Raw genomic sequence first — 6,000 nt, 5'->3', positions numbered from 1 at the left:
AAAAAACAGATTAGACAGATCAATGAATTGGAATGAAAAATCCATAAACAGATCAGAAGTAAGCATATGATATAAATACTATTTAAAATAAAAAAGAGAAGGCTGAATTGTTTACTAAATTGTGTTATGAAAACGGCTAATCATTTGAGGGGAAAAAAGCAAGGTTGTCAACTTTAAATCTTACCCTCAAATAAATGCAGATGGATTAAACATCTAACTATGAAAAGAAAAGTTAAGAAATATTTTAAAACATAAAGACGAATATTTATATAACATTCGGTGAGAGTTTTTCCCCTAGAAATGTCACCATATGCAGAAACCACAAAGGTAAAAAAAAAAAAAGGATTGATTTGACTATGCACAAATTAGAAAGTAAAGAGAGAGTGCACCATGTCCAGTGAGGATGCAGAAAGCCATAGTAAACAAACACCACTCCTAAACTAACAATGAGAAAGAGAGATGACCTACAAAATCATAACTTTCTGGAGCCCATCAGTGAGCTGAGGGACAGTAGGCAAACAAGTGAACTGAATTCAATTGGGTGGCCAGCCTTTCCAAGGTGACACAAGGCATATGAACTGTCTCACCTTGACAGAGAATGGGAGAAAGAAATAACCACAAGCATCTAAGAAGAAAGCAGCTAAAATATTCACAAATTCGTAAAGGACAAGTGTGGGCCAGACCATCAATGTGGAATAGCTGGAAACTCCAAACACATGGTCAGTGTACACTCCCTGGTGCCTGCTTTTGCAGGCAGTCACAAGAAACCCTGGAGGCAAGGCAGGAGGCCCAAGGAGAGACTCCCCTTGGCCACGTGCCTCTGCAGGAGGTGCTGGGGGAGAGCCACAGAAACCCTGCCTGTTTTCCCAGACCAATGAAGCAAATGCTGATGGGGGCAGCAAACTCTCTTCCTCCATGGCCCAGGCATACATCCATTGCTTTCCAGGAGGGGTACCGTAAGGCCTGTCTACCCCTGGAGAAGAGCTGAGAAAGCCTCCTATACACAGCGTAAAGGCAAAGATCCATGCTAACAGGTAAGGGGAAAAGCAAAAATCCTCTGCCTCTGGAAGGGGGACAGAAAACTTTCTACCCCACTCCTTGCAGCTCTCACATGCCCCCAGCCTGGCTTTTCTGCTCCTCAAACACAGCAAACTCGTACTCACCTTAATGGTTTATTTTCTAAATGAGGTAAAATTCATGTAACATATAATTAGCAATTTTAAACTGTCCACTTCAGTGGTGGTTCGTACTTTCACAGTGTTGTACAACCATCATCTTTATCTAGCTCCAAAATATTCTCATCACCCCAAAAGGAAACTCTGTACCATTAGCAGTCACTCCTCATTCCCCTCTCCCCCTAGCCCCTGGCCACAACTATCCTGCTTTCTGTCTCAATGGATTTATCTATTCTGGACATTTCTTGTAGAAGGAATCACATGGTATGTGACATTTTGTGTCTGGCTTCATTCATTTAGCGTAATGATTTCAGGGTTCATCCTCATGGTAGCATATATCAGCATTTCATTCCTTTTGATGACTGAATAATATTCCATTGTATGGATATTCCACAATTTGTTTACCTATTCATTATTTGGATTGTTTCTACCTTTTGGCAATTGTGAATAATGTTGCCATGACCTTTATGAACCTCAGTGGTTTTACACTAGCTATTCTCTCTGCCTGGAAAGCTTTTCTCCAGGATCTCTGCAAGGCTGGCTCCCTTTTGTCATTCAGGTCTCAACACAAATGTTCTCCTCTAATTGGTCTTCCCTGACCACTTTTTTTTCTAATGGAGTTTCCCAGTCACTTGCTGTTCCATTATCACCATAATATTTCTTACTACCTATCAATAATATTATTTTGTTTGCCTATTGATTACCCCACACACATCCTAGAATTATATTCTTATTACACAAAAGAAGGGAACTTTTTTTCTGACTTCTTTAGCTCTGTATCTCTTCACCCCAATAGTTCTTAGTACACAATAGGTGCTCAATAAATATCTACTAAATGAATAATTAAAATAAAACAAAGCACATTATTCTTTCCTGTCAGCTTGACAAATATTTAAAAGAACTCCAGTAACTGAAAGAACTTCAATGGGGTGTAAAAAAAAGTACATTTCCATATCTTTGCTACTGGAGAGAAGACAAAATGATAAAAACTTCCTTTAGAGCCATTTGGCAATAAGTACCTAATGCTGAAAATTGTACATTTTCTTTAGCCAGACATTCTACTTTTGCATATTTATACTTAAGAATAAGAGCTCCAAGATGTTGACTGAAGGATATTTCCACAGCAATTTTATAAAAGTAAAAAGATGAATCCCTACAATATCCAATCATAGGAGACTGGTCCTAGTACAGGGCATCAGTAAAAGAATTGAATGTGGCCATTAAAAGGAATTGCATAGATACATATTTATTAAGATGAAAAATAATAGTAGACTTTTGTCCATTAAAAAAAGCTTATAATTTTATGTAAATAAAGATCTAATTTTGGTAAATATGATACATATGGTGATGAGTGAGAGGAAGAGCAATAATTATCATTGGATGGTGTGATTATAGTTCATTATTCTTTTTTCTCTTTTTACACATACTTTTTTTAAAGGTTTTCTAAAAGGCACATCATTATTGCAATTGTGAGAACAAATGTAAATAAGTAGAAATAATCTCAGGGCATAATAGAGTTTTTCTCTGGAAAACATGAGGCAGAAATAATGCACTTGCCTGGACATGTATAAAATTTAAGTAGACAGCACATTTACTTGGCAACTTTCAGAATATCAGCATATTTAGAGTCTGTATTGAGCCGTTCACCATATTAGCACATGGTGAGTATGACCAACAACTGCTTTTCCTCCTAAAATTTCCCAAGTTTATAACAGCATATTGTAGCAGATTTTCCCAGATTATAAACAATGAATGTTATGAGGCATGGTAATGATTTCACCCCAGGGAGCTTTTTGATTTCAGTGTACTAAGTCATAGACAAACAGGACATTCTTCATGACATTCTCTCTATTCTGTCTCCAGGCCAAACTGAATTTAAACTTTTCTTAGGGAGATAACAGTCCTGCCGTCTGCTAAACACTGCACAGGGGAACGTCCATGATTACCCCTGGGAAACAAAACTCTAGAAACCTGAAATAGTTAGGCAGATGCCAAGACTCCTGTGCTCCTCTCGTGGGGTCAGGATGCAGCAGCAGGGGAAGCTAAGCAGCACAGTTCACGGCGTCCAGCTTGGGCAGGGTTGCGGCAGGTCTTGATGCTTACCAGGTTAAATCTTGGTGGTGGGTTAGGCTACTGGGTGAGACCAAAGGTCAGGCGAAGGTTTGTGAAGAACATGGAGATTCTGGGCTACCAGGTGACTCTTTGGGGTGCTAATGAGAAAAATCAAGAGAAAACCCAGGTGCAAAGTACAGACCCACATTGAGTCAAGGAGAGTCCATGGCTCAAAGGCCTCGGGGTGGTGTATCTCGTCTCTGGCCACCACACACCTAATCAGGACAAACAGTTTAATGTGAAGCTCAGGCTCAGGAAAGCCTGTAGCTATGCTTTATTCAAGATTAACAAGGGAAGTGGGTGGGGGTAATCATGCTGGAGGAGGGAGATAGACACACATGATCTGGGAGGGACCAAGGAAGGCCAGGATTCCATGCTCTGAATGATATGAAAGCAGATAAAACAGGTGGCTGACAATAAGGCATTTACAATCTAATTGGGAAGGAAATACATGCACAGCAGAAGGAAAGAATCTTACATGTAGTGAAAATGGAGTGAGGATACATTTTGAAGCAAAAAGGAATATGAGCTGGGGCAAATCTTGAATACCTGAACGCAGTATTCAAACCTTAACCTATGGGCATGGTGGGAGGGCATTATATATATTGAGTGTGAAAGTGACTTCATAAATATAATGCTTTAAAGTGTCGTGTCTGGTTGTAATGGGTATGGTGAGCTTGATATGCTTTTCTAAACATACATTTTTCAGGCTTAGTTTTTCCATTTTCCCTTTATGTCCTCTTGGAGAGGCCTGGCTCTCTTCGGTCATACTCAACAGCATTCCAGCATTCTGGAGCCTTGATGTTCCACATAGGAGGACGGTAATAATGGCAGCAGTTTGATGAGAGCAGTAACAGTAAATATCACTTTGCAGTCAAGTGGAGCTCGTGGTTGAAAACAACTTCAAATTCATTTAGGGATTTTTTTTTTTAAGATGGACAGAATCTATCATTCTTTACATCTCATGCTCAAAATAGAAGAGAACTAGTTCAGGAACTGGCCTGACAATGAGCAAATGACCAGAAGTCACTTAAAATACTTCATGGGCATCCTGATCTGCCCATCATCATCAGTCACACACCGAGAATTCCAGAAGGAAGGTAGGGAGCTAGACACACCATCAAACAGCCTCATAGACTCATAGGCTCTTTGGGAGAATATGTTATTTTAGGCTGGTTCTCTATGTCAACTGTTCAAGCACATGGAAATGGCCTAGAGATTAAGGATTTTATTACTGGTTAATTTTTAAAATGTGTTTGGGTACCAAAAATGTAATTTAAAATGCATTTTGCAGCAGTTTCAGTACTTTCCTTTCCTCATCTGTACTGGTCTCCCGGTGATGACTGGAAGTCACAATTAACCAAACTGCTGCCCTTGGCTAACCTCTGCTCAGGGTGTTCAAAGCCTACCAGATGATTCTCAACATGTCGTTATTATTGCTAAGCAACAACTAGCTAGAACTGACCCTGACAGAGTGAAGCAAATGCTGGTTCAGAAATTCTACCTAGGGAAGAACAAAACATTAAAGCTGTGCTGATGAAAAAGAGCAGCAATGACAATGATGTTTATTTTTAAATATACACATGAATAAGAAAGTCAACAATTTCTCACCATCTTGTGCCAGTCGAGCTGACGTGGGTAGATTTTCTTAGCCCCACACATATTTGTTAATCATTTTACGAACATTCAGAATTGAAAAAAATCAGAACAGAATTCCTGTCTACAGGGATTTATGATCTAGTTATAAAGATACAAATACATGAGAAACAATTTGTAGAAACGTCAAGACAATAATTAAATGTTAACTTTTAAGAGTTGACAAATGAGATGATGAATGAGTCTGGAACAGAGAGGGAAGCCTTCATGAATAGTGGGCTCCTGATCCATGGAAAGGAGAAGAGACACATTCTAAGGAGAGTTTCCAAGTTAGAAAAGTAGAGAGATTGATTCATTATAGGAGTGAGTGAAATCTTCAGGTCTGCAGAGCTCACAAGATCTAGACTGGGACATCACAGCTATACAGTTAAAAGACTATTGCTTGCTAACACCTGACAGCCTGCTAGGAACAGTCTCAGGCCCTGCCCCAGACCTACTGAATCAGAAGCTGCATTTTAACAAGCCCCCCAGGTCATTCTTGTGTGCATTCAAGTCTGGTGAGCACCACTACAACCCGAAAAAGAAAGACTGGGTGATCGGGAGATCTACGTTTACCACCCAATTCAACTACTTATTTGCAAAAGGAACCTGGCAAATTACTTAACTTGACAGGGCCTCAGTTTCCTCCTCTATAATGGAAGGTAGACTAGGAATATCATTGGAATTCTATTGCAGAAGAATTCTTTTTTGTCAAAGTCTTAAATGAAACCTGAATATGCAAAACAGATACTATTATAGAGCCTGTCCATTCCAGTTCTACACCCAAAAAGTATGCCTTGAGGCAGAATGAGAAGGTTGTCTGTGAGGCTGGCAAGTCTTGTCTTCTCTCACTTTGAAGGAATATCTTAGATTTTTGTTGTTGTTGTTATTAACCAGTGAGAAGTAGATGTAGAAGAAATAGGGGAGAGAGTGCTAAGGTCTATTCCTCTTTTTCTCTGTGTTAATGTCCCTCCAGCCACAATGTTTCCCACTGAGAGCAAACACCAGCTTCATTATCCACTTCTGTTCAACAAATATTAAGAATTTTCATGTTGCCTAGAGCATACCCAATGCCACT

The 6,000-nt window shown here is 39.5% G+C and overlaps 1 long non-coding RNA gene across 1 annotated transcript in view; it reads left to right on the top strand.

The window, feature by feature from the left end:
• The first annotated feature begins 787 nt into the window (after positions 1-787).
• Positions 788-6,000, top strand: part of LOC111766269 (uncharacterized) — a 61,991-nt gene continuing 56,778 nt past the window's right edge. The window contains exon 1 of the long non-coding RNA XR_009180932.1: positions 788-1,034. This is a non-coding gene — a long non-coding RNA (uncharacterized lncRNA). The remainder of the gene's footprint in view (positions 1,035-6,000) is intronic.

The sequence above is a fragment of the Dasypus novemcinctus genome, chromosome 2 (assembly GCF_030445035.2).
Source record: "Dasypus novemcinctus isolate mDasNov1 chromosome 2, mDasNov1.1.hap2, whole genome shotgun sequence".
NCBI classification, from domain to species: Eukaryota; Metazoa; Chordata; class Mammalia; order Cingulata; family Dasypodidae; genus Dasypus; species Dasypus novemcinctus.
This window is presented reverse-complemented; position numbering and strand designations above follow the sequence as displayed.